Source organism: Tenrec ecaudatus, chromosome 1 (genome assembly GCF_050624435.1).
Source record: "Tenrec ecaudatus isolate mTenEca1 chromosome 1, mTenEca1.hap1, whole genome shotgun sequence".
In the NCBI taxonomy this organism is placed as follows: domain Eukaryota; kingdom Metazoa; phylum Chordata; class Mammalia; order Afrosoricida; family Tenrecidae; genus Tenrec; species Tenrec ecaudatus.
The window spans coordinates 3229938-3251321 of NC_134530.1; the positions used below are offsets into that span (position 1 = coordinate 3229938).

Consider the following 21384-nt stretch of genomic DNA (forward strand, 5'->3'; position numbering starts at 1 on the left):
TGGGTGCCTGTGGGAGACAGCTTTCTATTAGCATTTTAATGGAGGGCAGCTGTGCTGAAACCTCGCTATCTGCAGATTGTGTGTTTTCTGCTTTCTCATCTCGTAACTGTGAAGGTTTTCCTCTAACACTAGCGCTGCTCTTCCAAGCTCTGTGGTCACGAGTGGAGAGAGTAGGCTGCTTACACTTTCATCCGGGTTCTCAGTTTCCCACAATCCACTACAAAGGTGTGTGGAATGCTTTGGTGAATGGGTTTTAAGGACTTTAAGGATCCGGCTGTCCGTTGGATGATTTGGGTCAGTGCCCGTGCTTTGGGCATGATAGATGCTCTCAAGTTGTGAATGTAATGGTTTGGTTCGAACTTTATAAGTTCTTATCTCATCTGAAAAACCAAAACAATTGAGCAGAATTAAATAATACCCTTTGACAGAGAAGCGCAGCTAGTCACGTTGGTGGAAAGTGAGGAATGCTAGCATTTTATAGGAGAAGATGGGAGCTTTTGTTTTCACGATTCCCAAAGACCTAAAGGGGGGGGGTTCCTTTTTTTCACTTACATACACTTATGCTTTTAGAGTCAGCTAGGGGAAGAGAAAGTAGAGTACCTGCTTTCTGTTTTACTAAAGCTCAAATGATAGCCAGTGTTTCTCCATTTGTTCTGGGCTGTGTTCCTGTAGCACTGAAGATATGGCACTTGGAAATTTCATTATCATTCGAGCCCTGCTGGCCCCACACTATCCCTCCTTTCATCCAAATGAAGCCAATCACTAATTGCATTCTTGCCTGTGCTTATGTAGCTCATATTAATGAACTACAAATGGAACCCCAAGTGGGAGTGTAAGATCTCTCTCTCCGGGCTAGAGTTACACTTCGGTCCTTGGCTCCGCATGAGAAAGAATTCACACCGAAGCCTGGCTCGTGATCCAAGTGAGTTTAATGAGAGTTAAAAGAAGCTTCAGGTTTTACGCGGCACCCATAGGATTCCTTTCGACCATGCAGCCTGGCAGAGACTGCTCTGGGTCACGCAAAGATCTCTCTCCCAAGTTCTCCTCCAAAAAAGACCTTTCTCATGTTCTCTCCCCAGTTCCTCTAGTTTCTTCCTCCCTCTCCCTGGCTCCTGCCTTTTTAAGGATTGTAGGGGGAGTCGTGGTGGACGACCCCAGATCGACCCCATTGGCTGGATTGAATTTACCTGACCCAGGTGGGCCGATCCAGGATTAGCGCCCACCCATGCCCACCAGCAGGAAAACCTAGGCTTTTGTTCTTGTGCTTGTGCTTGGCTCTCTTGGGCATGCGTCAATGGACATCCCATCCCTGCTTATCTGCCTAACATTTCCCCCTGAAGAGATATGGAGCCAAATCTTTGGGGTACTGGACGACGACATCTCTAGCTACTTCCTGCTGGCAAAGTGGGTAAAGTGGGGTTTTGGGTCCATATCCTTCGTACTCTGTTAGAAGGGGTTGTCCATTTAGAGCCCAGGATGGATAAGGTCGAGGTGGGTTTAGGAGACGGTGGTCCTGGAGCTGGCACACTTGGTTTAGAGACCTTGGTAACCTGAGAACTGGAAAACAAACAACAGGTGAACAGCTTAAGTGAGACATGGGTAAGATTGTAAGGTGGCCATGCCCTTGAAGCTAGGTTAGTGGCACAGACTTTGGTTATTGTAAACACAGGAACGGAGGAAAGGAATTCACTGGCCTAAAGACTGTGAGGGGTCTGAGGTAGAATCATCTGTGCAGCCCTCATCTGTCCTGGGGTGGCAATGAAATATCATCCTAAGACCGTCCAGTGGCTCACAGGAGTATTTGCCTGTTCCCATGGTTCCTGTGGGGGAATCTGAGGCTCCTCCACTGTGAGGAACAACTGGAAGCTGTAGAGGGACATGAATGAGGCCCGATGACTATGCAGGTGTGCAGCTTGGACAACAGATCTCGGCCTATGAGAGGAGCTGGACATTCAGGTATCACTAGGAAGCTATGAGAAAAATAGAAGTTATCCCAAAGACATCTAAGAGGCTCAGTAAAATGTTTAACTACAGGCTTTCCTGACACTTTCAGGATGGAGCAGGTGCCGGGTACCAGGGAAGAAAATGACAGAGGTGGCTCCAGTATAAAAAGGAGGTTCACTGACCTTCCTGCCACGTCGATGCCCACCTTAGGTTTCAGACCAGTAACAGTTAACTCTTGCTGCCGGGCCGTCCGGACCGGGTGCCTTCAATCCTCCTCCTCCATTGCCAGCTGCCAGCTGGCCTGTGGGTGCCTCCCCTCCAGGTTTTGGGCCTTACGACACAGGCCAGCCCAGTGGCCAGTCTGCTCGCAATGGACGCATGGCGTCTGAGGAGGCTCGTTCCGGTCAGGGCAGTTCCTAGCCCGATGACCCGGTCACCGACAAATGTAGCACTTAGTACCTGGTTCAAAAGTCTGGGTAACCTGGAAAGCATTCGATGGCCATCTGCTATTGAGTGCAGCTAATACCTGAGCATGCCTAATGTCCTTTCTTTCCTCCTTCTCCCAGGCTCGGGGCTCCAGCCTCGCTTTCCTGCTCCCTATTGTAAAAAAAGCCGTATTGGCACAAGCCACCATCTCCTCCAGGGTAGCTCCTTCAGGCTTTTGCACTAGTTTTTGGACTTTCTTGCAAATGTCCTGTGCGGCCTGTGTGACAAATTTGTCCTTGAGCAAGACTTGCCCCTCATAGGATTCAATATCTACAGCAGTATGATTCTTTAAAGCTTCCTTTATCCATTCTAAAAAGCTTACAGGAGACTCAGTAGGTCCCTATGAATCGCTGTCACCTTGGCATAATTAACGGCCGTGATGCACATCAGGAAATGTTCCCGTGCCCACTTGTGCTGAGGCTCACTATGACTCCCAGCAGGGTCTGTGAAGGGTACAGCAGTTTACCCTACAGGGTACCTTTCATTCATCACATGTAACTCCTCTGAAAACTTCCTAGTACCTTTGAGCACATGCTCTTTCTCAAAATCCATCATGGTCTGTCCTAGTATGATCATGACATCTTTCCAGGTCAAATCACAGGCTAGGGTGAGGTGCTGGAAGTATCCTGTGTACTGTTTGGGTTTGTTAGAGTAACTGCCCAAGTCACTTTTAATTTGCTTGAGTTCAATTAGGGTAAAAGGTTTGTAAATTGCTTGGGGACGGTGTTCCCCCGCTGCTTCTACTACAGGTAGAATATTCTGGGCTGCTTCAGGGTTGAGGCAACAGTTTCCCTCTTGTCCAGGGTTCCCCAGGGGGTCCTGGGTGCACTGGGCATAGAAATCCCTATTTTTCCAAAAGGAAAAATGCTCTAATATACGGCATCTCCCACCACTTCATCGTTCCACAGAAATGTTCTAGCTGCTGCAAGGTTGGAAGGGAAAGTGTACCATTGACTGGCCACAACCCCCCTTCCTCTAAAACATACTGCGGCCAAATAGAAATGCAGAGCGTAATCAGCTTCTGTTTGCCCAGCTTTTCCAGATAAAATCTTTCCCAATTGAACAGGATGCATCTGAGGGGGCAATCCCTGGGTATCGAGCTGGTCTGTCCCATCTGGAAGGCAAACACATGAAGGTTATCGAGAGCGTGGTGCCTAATGTCAGATAACTGCAGATTCAGCGCCCACGTCTGGAGTGTCATGAATCTGAGGCCTTAGGCAGGTACCCTGCCCAAGGAAGGAGGAGTCGGAGACCAGTCACGACATTCTGGTCCGACCGCTTCCCAGATTACAAGCTATGAGGGCCACTGCATGGCGTGGCACCCCGGTCCTCGGAGACGCCCGCTGGCAGGGGCAGACTTCCAAATCTCTGAAGGGAAATGGATGTCTATCTGGCAGCTCGGGAACCTCTAAAGAATCGGAATTTCTGTCTGGAGCATCCTGGCGGCAGAGATGTATTAAAGAGCTGTCCCAGAAAGTTCGGGAGGCGGCATCACTGAAAGGCGAAAGTTAAGTAACTCGGGCTCGGCTTCCGGACGCCTTGGGCCGAGGCCTGGGCAACGGAAGACCAGCCGGTCTCAAGGAACAAACCCACACGGTAGAACACCAACGCAGCTTGTTTGGAAGACCAGGGAAGCTAAAAGGGAAAGGGGGGCAAAGGGGAACATTTGGCTCCGGGACTAGAGGAGGGGCTAGCTAACCAGGCACCGCCCCCCCACGCGGTTGGAGCAGTGGGTGCCATCTTGGCAGGGTCACGTGCTCCGCTGACCCGTAGCAAAAATGGCGGACACCAGGTGGCGCCATGTTGCCATGGCGCTGCAACTCATTTGGTCCGGAAAATGGCGGCCGCCACTTGCGGCCTAGAGGGAGCTCAGCATGGGGCAATTGAGATGCAAAGAGGCTTGGGGAACGGCCTTCAGCACACAGCGTCCCAGCCCCCTCCCAGCAATCCAGCCTAGGGAAGCCATGCAAACTCCCAAGAAGGCGAGCACACAGGGGGACAGACGTAAAATCCCGAACACCAAAAGGATGAGGGCGGTACGGGAATATGTTACTGATGTCTTCATGGGTCGCCTCAGGGAGCCATCCATCTCCCAGACGTTGCCGGAGCACTTCAGCCTGACTCCTTCCTGGTTACGTGCTGTGTCCCGGGGGTGGGTGAGGTGAAAAGAGTCCAGAAAGTGCCCGAAACCAGTGAGACCAGGATTAGAGGGAGGGGAGTCCTTGGAGTTCGCTCTTTACCTTGTATATATCCAAGTCACGGAGCACCATTTATGTAAGGTCTCTCTCTCCCCGGGCTAGAGTTACACCTTGGTCCTTGGCTCCGCACGAGAAAGAATTCACGCCGAAGCCTGGCTAGTGATCCAAGTGAGTTTAATGAGAGTTAAAAGAAGCTTCAGGTTTTACGCGGCACCCATAGGATTCCTTTCGACCATGCAGCCTGGCAGAGACTGCTCGGGGTCACACAAAGCTCTCTCTCCCAAGTTCTCCTCCAAAAAAGACCTTTCTCAAGTTCTTTCTCGAGTTCTTTCCCCAGTTCCTCTCATTTCTCCCTCCCTCTCCCTGGCTCCTGCCTTTTCAAGGATTGCAGGGGGAGGCGTGGTGGATGACCCCAGATCGACCCCATTGGCTGGCTTGAATTCACCTGGCCCAGGTGGGCCGATCCAGGTTTAACGCCCACCCGTGCCCACTGGCGGGAAACCCTAGGCCTCTGAGCACGTGCAGTGCGCCGCCCTTTGTTCTCGTGCCTGGCTCTCTGGGTGTGCGTCAATGGACACCCCATCCCTGCCTATCTGCCTTACACAACTTGCAGCAACGTCCTCAGCCAGACCACGTAGGACTGCTCTTTTGTGTTTCTGAAACTGAATGTCTGCAGGAGCAGAGGACCTCACCTGTCTCTGATGAAATGGCGAGGAGCTGCGAACTGCTGATCTTGAAGTTAGCAGGCCACCATGTGACCACCGAGGCCACTGGGGCTCTCCATCACATAACAGACGAGGGGACTTCAAGAAGTTTGTGGGAAATTTCCATTATTTTTTCATTCCGTTGTTCCACGAACTCTTTAAAGTCCCCTGTATTTGGTGAAAGTGTACAAGACATGCCATTTTAACGATTGCTGGGTATATTTTAAACGAAGGCATCCCACTCTGTCAGGCAAGGTGGTGACGACGCATCTAAATCAAATACACACTGGTCATTGTATAAAATGTTAGGACCGAATCTGCAAGGGCTTCAGGCAACTTTCTCACAAAAATTCCTATCAATGTTATTAAAATGTGCTTATCATTTCAGTGCTCTATGTGTGGAAAGTCCTGTTTTCGTTTTTTATGTACCAACAAAGTATATTTTGATAATCTGTGGACAAAGGTGAAAAACAAAGGGAAATTTTCCAATATCCAATTCAAAATACCGACATCACAGTGATCTGTTATCTTGACTCATTTATTTCAATATCATCTTGAGTCTGTCTTCTAATATTCAATGAATTTATTCTAGGAATAAAAGAATTGATTTAAATTACTTTTTGTGATTCTCTCCTTAGTGTTAACGTGAAGTCATAATTTCCTTGCACAAATATAAGTATAAAAAATTAAAGGCTATCCATTTTTTCATTCATTAACCTATCTGTTGTTTTCAAGTTCTGGAAATTATGAAAATTTGTTATAAACATTTCTGTCAACATAAGGTTTTTCATTCATTGAGTTGTGATATTATTCACTTCTTTATTCCAATTGTATATCTGATGTCCAACTTTGATTTAAACATGCATTTGGGGGTGCTGCTGGACTAGCCTTGCATCCAGGGAAAAGAAAACCATTGCTGGCACCCCAGCAATGGGCCACTTTTGATATCTCTTAGATGAGAAAATGCAACCCCCTGGCAAACGTGCTGCTGTGGCAACAATGAAGCTTCCAGGATGGTACAAGCCCATTCTACCATCAATTTAGCGACTGCAGGGATCGTGGAGTCACAAGGAACACAAGACACATTGCATTTTCGGGGAGCAAAAGGACATTCCTCAATTACTGGCTACCTGGATTTGAACAAGTAAGAGCTGCCCAACTTCACCAGAAAGCTACAGTGGCTATTTATGCTTTGCCGCTCAGAAAGCTTCACAGAAGAAATATGATGCGGTCCCTGTCTGTTTCCCAGGCTAGTCCCGCCCAGTTCTCATGGTCTGTCCGGTTTGCCTCTCCACTCCCCAACTCCAGTCTAGTTTATTCCCCTTGCCCTTCTGGTTCTTCCAAGCATCCTCCCTCCAGCTGACAGATAAGCCAGACGAAAGGACATGACTGTTTTCCTGCTTTCAACTCCGTTTAGTTTTGTGTTTAGTGTTTGTTTTCCTGCCAGTTCGTGTTTCCATTTGCCAAGCTTTGTCACAAAGAATCTAGGAAGTAAGGTCACTAAACAATTGCTACCCCTATTGTTTCCAAGATCAGTCAGGAGGCTCTTTTTTAGCACAGCCGTGCCTCCTGACTTCACAATGGATGGGCCCGTATACCAGGTCATTTAGATCCCCGGTACCATTCCATGGGTCAATAAATACCCAGCTAAGGATTGCAATTTCCCTAGAGTTGACTGCGTTCAGATTGAGCCGTTAGACAGGTCCCCTTCCACTGCCACCACCTTCAGAGGTCCTGGTGAGTCATCCATGCTGGTGACCCACTCCAAAGGTCCTGAAATACCATCCTACCTGGTGGTACCCAAATGCCTGGCTTGCTGTCTAGAGACCAGTCAGGGCCTACCCAGGCAGCTAAGGCCAGTTCCTAACACACCACCAAAGACAGAGGCATCTGATCAAGGCAATCAGGTTCCACGGAGTACTGGAAGCTCTGGTTAAGGACTTTGGAACATCGAACACTCTAACCATTTGCTGTGTGTCCATCCCTCAAACAATGCCTCTATACTGTATATTCTCTATTGTTCCAGATTTGACCCACAGATGCAAAAACAGTGGACACTACTATTTGTCTGCACCTCTGTCTGGCTCCAGTGCATTCTAGGTGACGGGAATCCTGGCCAAAGCAGTAACACACCTTCCCTCCCTCCTCTAATACAGCCAGAACCTAATATACATAAAGGATGGGCAAGTGGGCGAAAGTCCCTTTTGTTCAGGCATTTGTTCCAAATGTACCAAGGACCTTATAAGGGATCCTGAGGCCGAGAGCTTCTCAGCCCCTATCCCAGCAACTCTGCCCTTGGTCACCGAGTCTGTAGAAGCTGGGAAGGAAGATGCCCCATCAAAATTCTACCCTTGATTGAGGCGGCTTGGCAATTTGGTCCTGGGATGATTCATAAACCTTTCGCCTTGATTGAACTCAAGCAGATGAAGAGCAACCTACACAGTTAATTGGACAACCAGAACGGTATATAGACACCATTCAGCACCGCACCCGGGCCTATGACTTGGCTTGGAAGTATGTAATGATAATTCTAGGACAGATTATGACAAACAGAAAGCGAGTACTGAAGGAAGCCAAGAAATTTGCGGAATGTTTACATGTGATAAATGATAGGATAGGCAGCTGTGCCTCCAACTGACCCCACCTAGGATTCTAATAATCCCACTGACCAGCGAACATGGGAACATTTTCCAGTGTGTATCAAAAATGGACATACGTAACGACAGCACAAGGCCATCGACTACACTAAAGCAGTAGTCATTAACCAGTCGCTTAATGAAAGTCCTAGAAGCTCCTTGGAGCAGCTGAGAGAAGCCCTAAATAAGCACACCATGGTAGACTTAGGCTCACATGAAGGGAAAGTTAAAAAAAATGATGCAAAGCCAGTATCTTGTTCCAGATGAGGATATTCCAGAAGATGTTCTGAGAGTAGAGTGGAAGAGCTTCTGTAGACACGAAGAGTGCCCAAACATCTACATGAAGAGATGATTTCCCCAAGAGCGTGATCTCTGTCTGAGGGAGGACTGAAATTGCTGAAAATAACAAAGAAATGGTTGAAACCTCTTCGTGTTAGTCAGGGTGGACTAGAGAAACAAATCCAGGGAGACTCATATGTGTGTAAGAGAGAGCTGTATTTTCCTTTGGTATATGTCTTTTATCTCCTCTATCATTTCATCCTTTTTCTGTAGTGTTTCCCTCATATCCTGCATCGCTCCAAGCACCATTCTGAGAGCTTCTTTGTATGGCATCTCAATGTCTGCTTCTTCTATGTATGTTGTTATGGTCAGGACATCTTGGCCCCAGCACCATAAATTAAGTGGATTCCTGCCCCTCCCCCGAAAAGAATTTGTTCCAAAGGACGACATTGACTCTGCAGCTCCGGGAGATGAACATATCTGATCAGAGCACACGGGAGAAGATGAAGGGGCAGGAGGAGAGAGTGGAGCACAGCCTGGCCCACCAGGCTGTGAGGATGATGTTCCTGAGTAGAGCAGCCAGTCCACAGAGAGAACAACATGGCTGGCCCTACTATGAGACATGATGCCCCTCAGTGACTAAGGGCGATACAGGGGACTGCACTGGAGACACAGTGTGGGAATTACACCTGACCTGATGCCACCACACCAAGGCAAATCACTGGGGGAGTGCAGCGGAACAGCAAGGGAATGGAGTGGCAAGGTCCCCAGGGAATGCTGAAAGTGGACTTTGGGGCCAGGGCGTGGTGCCCCAACAGACTGGACTGGAAAACGCTCCTAAGGGCCAGCAAATGATCCCTGAACTAACTACAAGCTTTTCTCTTGTGAACTGTTTTGTTCTGTTCTTTGTCAGTGGTTTGTTTTGTTGTTTTGTTGTCTGGTTGCATACTGTTGCTTTGTTTTCCTCTGTCTTGTTTTCGTGCATGTTAGTGTCTCCACAGGTCTGTCTGAATAGGACAGGCTGGATGAACTATCTGGAGGAAAAACAACGGGACCGACAGTTCCGGGGGGACTTGGGGTGGGGGGTAGGGGGGTAAGGATGTGGTGTTAACAAACCCAGGGACAAGGGAAAAACATGGGACCCCAAATGGTAGAGAAGGGGGAGTGGCAGGCCTGGTGGGAAATGATCAAGGGTAAGGTTGCTTAGAGAAGAGGTATACTCTAGCCCAGGTGGCGACGAAGCATGGTAGTAGGGCAGGAGGAAAGTCAAGGGAGATGGAGGAAAGAGCTAGGAGTCAAAGGGCATTCATGGAGGTCTAGACAAAGACATGTACATGCAAATATATATAGGAGGATGGGGAAATAGATCTATGTGTCTATATTTATAGGTCAAGTATTAAGGTGGCGGAAGGACCTTGGGCCTCTACTCAAACACTCCCTCAATGCATGAATACCTTCTTTTATTAAATTGGCACTCTATGATGCTCACTCTCCCGACACAATGGTTGGAGCCAAAGTGGGTGAATAAGTAAATGTGGTGAAGAAAGCTGATGGTGCCCGGCTATCAAAAGAGATAGTGACTGGGGTCTAAAAGGCTTGAAGATAAACAAGCGGCCATCTAGCTCAGAAGCAACAAAGTCCACATGGAAGAACACACCAGCCTGTGTGATCGAATGGTCCCGAAGGGATCAGTTACCAGGCATCAAAGAACAAAATATCATATCATTGACTGCACACCTCCATGATAGGATCGCTGAAGACAAATGGGTGCATAAGCAAATGTGGTGAAGAAAGCTGATGGTGCCCGGCTATCAAAAGAGATAGTGTCTGGGGTCTTAAAGACTTGAAGGTGAACAAGCGGCCATCTAGCTCAGAAGCAAAAAAGCCCACATGGAAGAAGCACACCGGCCAGTGCGATCACGAGGTGCCAAGGGACCAGGTATAAGGCATCATGCAATTAAAAAAAAGATATAAGTGTGTGTATGTATGTGTATATGTGTGTATATGTATATGTATATATGTATATATATACCACATTAAATGAAGGGGGAAGTGCAGAGTGGAGACCAAAGGCCCAAGTGTCGGCCAATGGAGATCCCCTCATAGAGGGGTTTAGGAGAGGAGATGGGTTAATTAGGGTGCGAGGTAGTACCGATGAAGAACACAGCTTTCCCCCAGATCCTGGATGCTTCCTCCCCCTAACTACCATGATCCGAATTCTACCTTGCAGGGCTGGATAGGGCAGAGGCTGTACACTGGTACATATGAGGGCTGGAGGTACAGGGAATCCAGGGTGGATGATACCTTCAGGACCAAGGGTGTGAGGGACGATGCTGGGAGAGTGGAGGGTGAGTGGGTTGGAAAGGGGGAACTGATTACAAGGATCCACATGTGACGTCTTCCCTGGGAGAGGGACAGCAGAGAAGGGGGGAAGGGAGACTCCGGATAGGGCAAGTTATGACAAAATAACGATGTATAAATTACCAAGGGCACATGAGGGAGGGGGGAAAGGGGAGGGAGGGGAAAAAAAAAGAGGACCTGATGCAAGGGGCTTAAGTGGAGAGCAAATGCCTTGAGAATGATTGGGGCAGGGAATGTATGGATGTGCTTTATACAATTGATGTATGTATAAGTATGGATTGTGATAAGAGTTGTATGAGTCCCTAATAAAATGTAAAAAAAGAAAAGAGGAGAAAAAAATGATTAGGGCAAAGACTGTACAGATGTGCTTTATACAATTGATGTATGTATATGTATGAACTGTGATAAGAATTGTATGAGCCCCAATAAATTGTTAAAAAGAAAAAAGAGAAAGAGGTATCAGCAGTAAGTACAGGAAGAAAATGTTCTGAAATTGAGTGTGGTAATGATTGCACAAATCTCAATATGATTGATTAAATTGTGTGATAATGTGAAGTATATGCCAATAAACTATTTAACAAAAAAAAAAAGAAAGAGCTGTATATACAAAAGCAATTGAATATTGAGAAAACATCTCAGTCCAGTCCAGATCAAGTCCATAAGTCCAATATTACCCCATATGTCTGATATCAATCTATAAAGTCCTCTTCAGACTCATGTAACACATGCAATGATGCCAACTACAGGAAGATCACAGGCCAGTGTGTTTTAAGTCTTGTGGATCCAGTGGAGTTGTAAGCATCTTAGCACTTACCGGAGTCTCCCTGTGGTTCCTTCAGCTCTGAAACTCTGACTGCCTCAGGGTAGCTTCATGTGGCTTCTCCTCAGAAATGTCTCCCAGGGAGTGAGCCTTGTCAGTAGAGAGTCACCAAGGGAGTGAGCAGAGAGAAAGAGAGCGAATGTGTCTCTTGTTTCCAAAGAGGAAGAACAGGAGTTCCCAGGATCCTCACAAGGACATGCCTACAAAGAGGCCTCATTGGCTATATCCTGATTGACAGGCTAGACTCCACCCCTACATTTTAATTCTCAACTTGACACCAGATTATGTAACTACCACACTCTTCCTAACAAGTTTCTGCAAACCTGCAGGACCACGTGAAAAAAGGCTGTCTTTTGACAAGTGACCCGTGGCTGCTGATGACAGTTGTGGGGAAAGGTCAGGAAGAGAGACACCTTCATCACAAAATCGTCGTGAAATAGGGTTGTCTGGAGAAATTGTGCGGATGGCGTAAGACTACTCAGTGTTTTATTTTGTTGTGCATGCGATCGCTGTGGGTCTGAGTTGACTGGACTGCAACTAACAACACTACCTTTTCAGTAGGGACTGTGACTCCATGCAAGCGACACAAACACCCTCAGCACTAGACCAACAGGTCACCTCGTGCTAAACTGAGGCATTACTCAAGTTGTCAAGGATTTACTCTTCTTTGGTCCACAAGTGCTGCTCACGGAAGAAGCAGGCAAGATCCCTTGAGACGTATTGCATTAGGCAAAGCTGCCGCAAAGACCTCTTTAAAGTGTTGAACAAGGATGTCACATTGAGGACTAAGGTGGGCCTTAATATTTTCAGTCACATTTATACGCCTGTGACATTTGGATGTTGACTAACGATGATCACAGAGCAATAAACGCCTTTGAATTACGGTGCTGGTGAAGGATGCTGGAATGACCGTGGCCGCTAACAGAACAACCGGCTGTTTGGGAAGAGCAGCCATGTGCTTCCAAAGCAGGCATGGCAAGTGTTCATCTGTTGTGCTGTGCACATGTCATCAGGAGAGGCCGCTGCTGGAAACGGACATCGTGCTTGCTGAAGTAGGAGGTCAGTGAGAACGAGGAGGACCGGCCACAGCTTGGATGGACACAGCGGCTGCAACACTGGCTTCAAACATAACAAGTCTGAGGCGGACACAGCACTTGGCCATGTTTCATTCTGCTGTGAAGAATTGGAAACAATGCAACAGCACCTACCAGACAGCACCTTTATCAGTTACAGTAGATGCCAAAGAAGTGCATTTCTAAGCCTGTTTGGAGGAAACACTTCGCTGAGAACTCCCTCAGCACTATTACAGCTAAAGTACATACATTTTGGCAGGTGATGTTAGTTTCTCATTCGATAAATGAAAGTTTCATCTTGCTAGTTTGAAAGATTTGTTCAATATATATTACCTCAGCAAAAGGAACATTATAACTTTTATTGTGAATTGCATGAGGGTTTACAGAGAAAATCAGTTGTGCATTCAACAATTCATGCACTGTGCTGCATATCATTGATAAAAATTTGAACAGTTTTATGGGCATATAATTCACATAGCATATAATCCAATAGTTCAGTCACATGGTTTTAAAGTTGTACAGTCATCTTCACAGGCAATTGTAGAACATTTTCTTCTGTCGCACTCATTGCTGGCAGCTCCGTATTTCCTCCCACCCGCCCCTGCCACACATCCAAGAAACCGCCAGTGCAGTCACTGTACAGCTTTACCTATCCTGGATTTCAAATACAGAAAAGCATACCAAAACCAACAACATCACCAAAGTAAAACAAACACCTCAATTGAAAAGAAAGGGTAAACAAGCGGCCATCTAGCTCAGAAGCAACAAAACCCACCTGGAAGAAGCACACGTGTGTGATCACGAGATCAGGGATCAGGCATCAAAGAACGAAAAAAATCACATCAGTGTGAATGAGGGGGAGTGCTGAGTGGGGACCCAAGACCCATCTGTAGGTAACTGGACATCCCCTTACAGAAGAGTCTTGAGGAGGCAATAGCCAGTCAGGGTGTAGTATAGCAACGATGAAACATACAACTTTTCTCTAGTTCCTAAATGTTTCTTTCCCCCACCCTTCCACACTATCATGATCCCAATTCTACCTTACAACTCTGGCTAGACCAGAGGATGTACACGGGTACAGATAGGAACTGGAAACACAGGGAATCCAGGACAGATGATCCCTTCAGGACCAGTGGTGAGAGTGGCGGTACCTGGAGGGTGAGGTAGAAAGGGGGAACTGATTACAAGGATCTACATATAACCTCCTCCCTGGGGGATGGACAACAGAAAAGTGGGTGAAGGGAGACGTTGGGCAGTGTAAGGTATGACAAAATAATAATTTATAAATTATCAAGGGTTCATGAGGGAAGGGGGAGCGGGGAGGGAGAGGGAAAAAATGAGGAGCTGATACCAAGGGCTCAAGTAGAAAGCAAATGTTTTAAGAATGATGATGTCAATAAATGTACAAATGTGCTAGACACATGGATGGATGGATGGATTGTGATGAATTGACGAGCCCCAGATAAAATGATTAAATTTTTTTAAAAAAGAAAAATATATTTAAAAACTAGAGCAAACTTAAAAGAGTCAAAAGGGAAGATCATATGCTAAAATGTTAGTTTTCCACCTACGTAATTGCATCCGCAATAATCACTTTGCACTGTGCTCTGCGTGATAGCAAGGCTGTTCTCATCCCTGGTGGATGGTCAGAGGGGATTCAGCAGAGGCTCGAGCCATGTTTGAATCCTGCAAATGGATTCTGGGCTTTCGCTGCCATCCATCGCCTTCGGCAAACTGGGCGTTCACAACTTAAGCTCTGATACCATTTCCTCCTTTGGATTTGGGTTTTTCTATTTACAATCCTTGGATGATTTTCCTGTTTAAATGAAACCATCCTCAGACACTGCGCTTGCACTTCAGATTGCTCCAAGCGTGTGACACAGGGCACACGGAGGAGCCATGCATTAGAAACTCCTTGGGGGGGGGGGGGTTGCCATTTCTGCGCAAGGACAACTCCACAGAGTAGTGGCCTCCCATAGCAGAGGTTATATCTGAAATGCCTTTCAGGCTAAGAAAGCAGGGGCAGAAACCAAAGTGGGGGAAGACTGGCTCCACCGGCCGGTGCCTCTGTTCCTAAATATTGCATCTCCATGGCTCAGAGATACGTTCCGTGCATTCTTTAGGCATCCTCATTGACAGGGTTTTGGGTGAGCTGCTACTGCTGAAGAAATAATACAGGTACATGGAGCCTCACTAGAAGCAGAGAAAAGGGACCACAACAGATGTGATGGTGTCACAGGTAACTGCGGAGGAAGATGTGGCAGACACTAGTGTTGAGACACCAATGATGGCATAGATGAGACATATCTGGCAAGGTATTCAATCCTGGAAGAATCCTAAAGCAGCAGCCTGAGGTTCTGAAGCATTGTGATTTATGCCTTGAGTCTTGTGGGCTCTGGGTTCTCATAGGGTCATTGTTGGCTCCAGAAGCTTTCCCGAAACCACAATCCCCGAAGGACCCTCCTTTGGAGATAGGGTGCAGGTAGATTGTTTACTTCCATGAAATGAACACACTTCTTTCTTTCCAATACAGCTTGGTGTGGTCCTGTGATGTGGTTTGTGCACAAATCGCATTATGCCATAGTCAATGATTATCTTGAGATGCTCTTGTATCTAATAAGGATCCCTAGTGACGTGGTGGGTCTGTGTTGGGCTGTGATCACAGGGTCAGCAGTTTAAAGCCACCAGCCATTTGTGCAGAGAAAGATGGGCGCTTTCTACTCCCATACAGAATGACAGTCTCAGAAACTCACAGGGGCCAGTTCTGCCCAGTCCCTTAGGGCTGCTATGAGTCAACACAGACTCCCTTGACTGGGGTGTTTTTCTTTGTGAACCTAGCGGGCCTGCTGGCGAGTCCAGAGAACAGAGTAGAGCCTAGCTCCTGTGCCTTGGTCTCTGATACCCTAGGTGGCGTGAAACAAGGGATATAAATAAAATAGAAAATGTATGCACGGAAAAAAGGTATGCAGAGGCCAAGATCTAAGAAGGAAAACAAAGCAGGGCTACAGGAGTGAGTTACAGAGGGCCTGGGCCACAGGATTCTGTGGGAGAAATGTGATGGTTAAATTCCATGTCAGCGTGATGCACCTGGGTATGGGTGGAGCGCAACCTCTTAATTAGGACCCTGCCTAACGAAGTCTCCTGCCTAATGAAGTCTCCTATTTATAAGACTTTGTGAAAGGATGACCATTTCTCTTCCTCTTGCCCCTCCCCGCCTAACTGCTTGCACAGATTCTGAAGCTGGGGCTGGAGGCCCCTGGAGGCTGCTGACCTTGGGAGCTGCCGGTGCCTTGCCAAGCTACTGCTGACTTTGGATACATGCGATGCTGAACCCCCACCAGCCCGTGACCGCCCAGCTTCCCTCTTCCCTTTCCTGCTTCACTGGCTGGAGTGAGTCTGCGTGAGTCTGGAGGGGGCTCTAGCTAGCATCTGACCTATGGACTTGAATTGGATCGGACAGGGCCACTTTCCTGATATAAATTTATTTCTTGGTATAAACTGTGTGTATGTATACATATAATCAACAATGGTAGGTTTTTTGCTTTGTTGGGGTTTAACGTTTGCTCAGGTAATTAAAAACTCAGTAGTCCCCAGGTTTCCTGGTCTAATGTACTGGGTTGGGGTAGGGTGGTGGCAGTTGGGCTCCTTCACCGCTTGTCTGTCAGTTTGTACTGTGGTGGCTTGTGTGTCGCTGTGATGCTGGAAGCTGTGTCAGGGGTATTTCAAATGCCAGCAGGGTCTCCTAAAGTGAGCAGGTTTCAGCGGAACTTTCAGATTAAAAGCAGACTGTGAAGGACTCAGCTTCTGACTTCAGAGGAAGAAGCCGCTGAGAGCCTTTTGCTTAACTTCGGAGTATTTTCAAATACTGAAAGCCTAAACAAAGGGAACAGAACTTTATCTGAGACACTGATGGAGGATGGGCCGCTGAGGTCACTATAAATGTGACTGAAGAGATGATTTATTGGAGGGGAGTCTACCGTTGTGATGTGACTTGGGGAAAGTCTGTGGGAGTGGAGGCTTCAGGAGCTTCGTTTGCTGATGGAGGACAGCTCACGGTAAAGAGAAACAGCTGCAAAACTCTTCTAATGATTTGACCTTGAAATGTATCAAGGATGAATTTAGTAAAATTAACAGTGGCCAAAATAAAATGGAATGCATGAAGTTTGGTACCGTAAGCATTAACGAGCTGAAATAGACTGGAATGAGCCAGTTTGAATGAGACAAAAACACCCATGATTTATTATGCCCAGCATCACACAATCAAGAGTACTGGTGTGGCATTCATTATCAAGAAGGGTCTTTTATTCAGCGAGATAATGAAGTACAGCGCTACCTGTGGTAGGATTATATCATTCTGCCTCCAGGAAATCCAGTCAATACAATGATTATTCAAATTTGTGCACCAACCACAAAAGCTAGCAATGAAGAAATGGAAGAATTCTACCAACAACTTCAGTTGAAAATGGATCAAACGCACAATCCGGATGCATTGATAAGTATTGGTGATTGGAATGCAAAAAGTTAGAAACAAAGAGGAAGGGACCATAGTTAGAAAATAGGAACTTGGTGATAGAAACGAAGCTGAAAACTGCATGATAGAATTCTGCAACACTAACAACTTGTTCATAGCAAATACCCTTTATCAACAACAGGAAAAGCGACTATACACATGAGCTGCAGATGGCCACACAGAAATCAAATTGACTACACCTGTGGGAAGAAACCATGGAGATGCTCAGTATCAGAAGCTGACACACCAGGCTCGGGGATGACTATGGAACAGACCATCAGTTGCTCATTTGGAAGTTCAGGTTGAAGCTGAAGAAAATGAAAAAATGTCCCTAAGAGCCAAAATACAAGGTTGAGCCTATCCCACCTGAATTTGGGTCCCCACAGCGTAGACGGACCTTGACACCTAGGACACCAAGCCTTCCCAGCCTGGGGAGTCCTCCTGCTCTGGACTGGGGTTTTGCACTCGGAAACCAGGTCTTAGCCCCGTGCGCACACCTGTGCCCTCAGATCCAGGAAGAGACAGGAAATCGCCTGGGGCCAAAGCCAGGGTCTGAAGCAGATGCTTTCGGGGCGTGGCCCGGAGCCCGCCTGGCTCCAGCATCTGCGCGCCTGGTCCTATCACTGCGCAGGCCAGAAAAAAATCTGCCCAATCAGGAAGGTCGAGGGTGGGACTTATGGGCCTGCCCAATCAGGAGGCGGGGGCGGGACAACGTTTCTTAAACTCGCCCAGACCGCCCTGCTGGACACATCCCAGGTTTGAAAAGTTACCTTCGGGCCGAACTCCGCTGATCCCTGTCCAGTAGGAGGACGCCGGGCCATCTGCCGGAGTGGAAGATGGTGAGCGCGGGGCCAGGTACCCGAGAGGGGGTGAGGGGGGGCCAGTTCGAACCGGCTGGAAGCAGCTGGGCGCAGTCCGGCTGGAGGCCCCGCCCTAGGGGGCGGATGGCTGGAAGATGGGACCCTTCTGGGGGGCTCGTCACGAGGGCGCACCGGGAGCCCGGGAGCGGACGCAGCCCTGGGGGCGCTGGGGAGGCGCGGTCCCCAGGCCAGCGCGGTGGGGACGATGGGACCGCAGGTGCTGCGAAGTGGTCCCCAGGAGCCGAGTGGAGAGGTGGACCCGGCGGGCAGTGGTCTCAAGGGATTGAAGCGGGAGGTGGTCCCGGTGCGGCGAGCCGACCCGCGGTAGCGGTTGTTGCAGGCAGTGGGGCGAGGGTTACACGGGACCGAGGCGGGAGGGGGTTACGGTGGACACAGAGGTTGAGGGGGCGGTGGTCCTGTTGGGACAAGGGTCCCGAGAACGGAACCGGGCGCTGGACCCGGTGGGGCGAGGGCCACAGGGTCGCAAAGGGGGAGGTATATCCGGTGGGGCGAGGATTATGGGATCGAGGTAGGGAGGTGGACCTGGCGGGGCGAGGGGACGGAAGGGGTGGGGGTCTCGGTGGGTCAGGGTCATCATCGGGTTTGCTGCGTGGAGGTGGACCTGCAGGATGAGGTCAGGAGGAGCTGTGGGGGAGGTGGACACGGGAGGGCAGGTAGACCGGAGAGGGAGAGGGGTCGCCAGAGAATGGGATTCACAGACCATCAGGTCAGTTGTGGGTCCAAGGAGGAGAGAGTGGCTGGCAGTCTCGCGGGAGAGTTACCCCAAATATGGAACGGAGAGATCATCTCTTCTGGGTATCGGGAGATTAAAGCGAGTTGCAGTCATCTCTAAATCAAATAAAGCATGTGTTTACTTAGTAAAGGGACGGCATTAGCCGGGAGATTAGGCTCAGAAGACTGGAAGGGCTGGAACGGAAAAACCCAGGGAACGGTGGGAAGGGGGCTGTGACAACGCGGAACTGCAGTCGTGATTGAATCAAAATGTGTATGAGGGAGAGGCTAATTTGCTCAGTAAACTTGAACTCAATTCACAATAAAAAAAAGTTTCAGGTATAAAAAGAATTATTCATGTGCAGAAGGAGGAAGATGGGGCTTTCTTACTCCTGTAAAGAGGGACAGTCTCAGAAATCCAAGGGGGCAGTTCGACCCTGACCTGTAGGGTCACTCCCCTGGATTGGAGCTTTTCCAGAAACTCCAGAGGTCAGCCAGAAGCTGTGGTCTCAGGCTAACGTACTCTTCTGTAATCGCGATTCAGGAGCTTGGTGGCTCAAACAGTAAAGCACTGGGCTGCTCACAGAAAGTTAATCTCTAAGAACCTACACCTAACTGCCACGGAGTCCTTGCTATCTTATAGCAAGCCTATAGGATAGGGTGAAACTGTCCCCGTTGAGTTTCCAGGACTCATCTCTCTCCTGAGGAGAAGGAGGTGGTTTCGAACTGCTGGCCTTGTGGAGGGAAGCCCAGTGCATAACCACTATGCCACCAGGGCTCCCCAGGAACCCACAGAGCAGCACCAAAGGAGAAGTCCTGGCAATCTGCCCCTATAAAGACTGCACCACAGGGCTTGGGGTCTGTCACATGGGGTCACTGTAAGTTGAAATAAGAAGGTGCTCTTCCACACCCAACAATAGATTAAAACCGCTCATTGCAACAGCTTGAGCTTGATCAGTTTATCTGACTGCCCTAATGTGGTTTTTGTTTTAAGAGCAGCGAAGGGAATTCTGCGGAGGAATTAGGCCTCAAGTGCTTTTGTACCTGAAGGGCACCCATGCATGGGAGCTCTCTGTCACTGGCTTTCCAGGGAGCCATAAGGAACCCTAGTGCTGTATCGGGCTGTTCATTGACCCGCTGACCACAGGTCAGTGGCTAGAACCCAACAGACCGGAGGAAGAAAGAAGAGGTGGTCTGTCCCCATGCAGCTGCAAAGTCTCAGCAACGCAAAGGAGAGATTTTACTCTGCTCTTTCGGGTCCCTGTGAGTCGGTGACAGTAGATTCGGTTTGTTGGGGCCTTGAGCCTGAGTGGAGGTGAGACAGAAACATCTTTCGGTGTCAAATTCCTGTAGTTAAAACATTTTGAACAAACCACCTCTTCTTGGGAAGATCTCACTTGCCACAAAGAGCTGCTAATGTTTATTTTAACAGCATGGTGACCTGATTGAAGGGGGGGGGCCACCTGCTATAAAAATTGCCTTTTTTACTCATGCCTGCTTCTGGGGTCCATTTTAGAGATTTACTGATCACGCTGAGCATCACGAGTCTGTAGGTGCAAGCTATCACATGGTGTGTCTGTTGGGGCATGATGGAGAGGTCCTCTGGGAATAGATTGTGTGATTCCCTGCATCCGCCACACCTCAGAGAGGAAGAATGTCTCCCTCAGGGTATGTGCTTAGGTCAGCACCAAGGTTAGAGGAACTTGTCTTAGAAGGGGTGGCTGTTAAGATTTTAAATAGGAATTGCAGACTCACACTCAGGCTTTAACATGGTGATAAGACGCTTTCAGGGGTCTTTATTTATACATCCACTGGCCCTGAGTCTACGCTCTCATACTTGTACAAAGTGTGGAGTTTGGGACAATTTTGATTCTGCTTAGTTTCCTGTGACTATCCGCATGTCTGGGATTCTTGCACTTTCTGTTGTACACAGGTGCCTGTGAGTCACAGGTCTCAGCTCCGTCTCCTGACTCCTGGGTGTGGGGGGGTTATCAGCCCAGTCACAAGGTCCAAACAATGTGCTCCTGACATGTCTTCTGGATGGGAGTGAGACTCCCCCTAGTTCTCTGGGACTCGTTCTTTTAAAATATGTTACTAGGTGCCATCGAATCGGTTCCAATTCATAGCGACCTTATGTACGACAGAATGAAACTGCCTGATCCTGTGCTGTCCTCAGAGTTGTGAGTTCGACACCATTGTTGCAGCCACTGTCAATCCATCTTGTCACAGGTCTTCCTTTTTTTTCCCCACTGCCCTTTTCTACTTTTCCCAACATGATGTCCTGTTTCAAGGACTGAGCCCTCCTGAGACATCCTGGTTATTTTCCAGTATCTGGCATAATCTATGAAAAAATTCTGTGTATAGCTATCAACTTACTGTAGTATTTTCAATGACAGAATTATGCATTTTGAATCAAAATAACCAGGTGCTTATACATGTACATGTATGTAGAGGAAGGCACTTAACCAGATGGATTTCCACGCTCGCTGCCGCGATGGATTCAAGCACAGGAACAGCTGTGAGGATGGCGCAGGACCGGGCAGTGGTTTCACACTGTTATGTTTAGGGTCGTTATGGGTCGGAACCTACTTGGTGGCACCTAATAACAACATGTGTGTTTGTATATATACACTTGTATATCTGCCATAGAAGCCCTGGTGGTATAGTGGTTACTCTTTAGGCTGTTAAATGCAAGGCCAACAGTTCAAAACCACCAACTGCTTCTAGGGAGAAAGACAGGGCTTACTACTCCCGTAATGAGTTAGTCTCAGAAACCCACAG

The 21384-nt window shown here is 48.1% G+C and overlaps 1 protein-coding gene across 1 annotated transcript in view; it reads left to right on the forward strand.

Annotated features, from left to right (window-relative positions):
• Positions 1-17734: 17734 nt before the first annotated feature.
• Positions 17735-21384, forward strand: part of LOC142443426 (uncharacterized) — a 32036-nt gene continuing 28386 nt past the window's right edge. The window contains exon 1 of the mRNA XM_075544807.1: positions 17735-17850. The gene's annotated coding sequence lies outside the window, so the exon portion shown is untranslated. The remainder of the gene's footprint in view (positions 17851-21384) is intronic.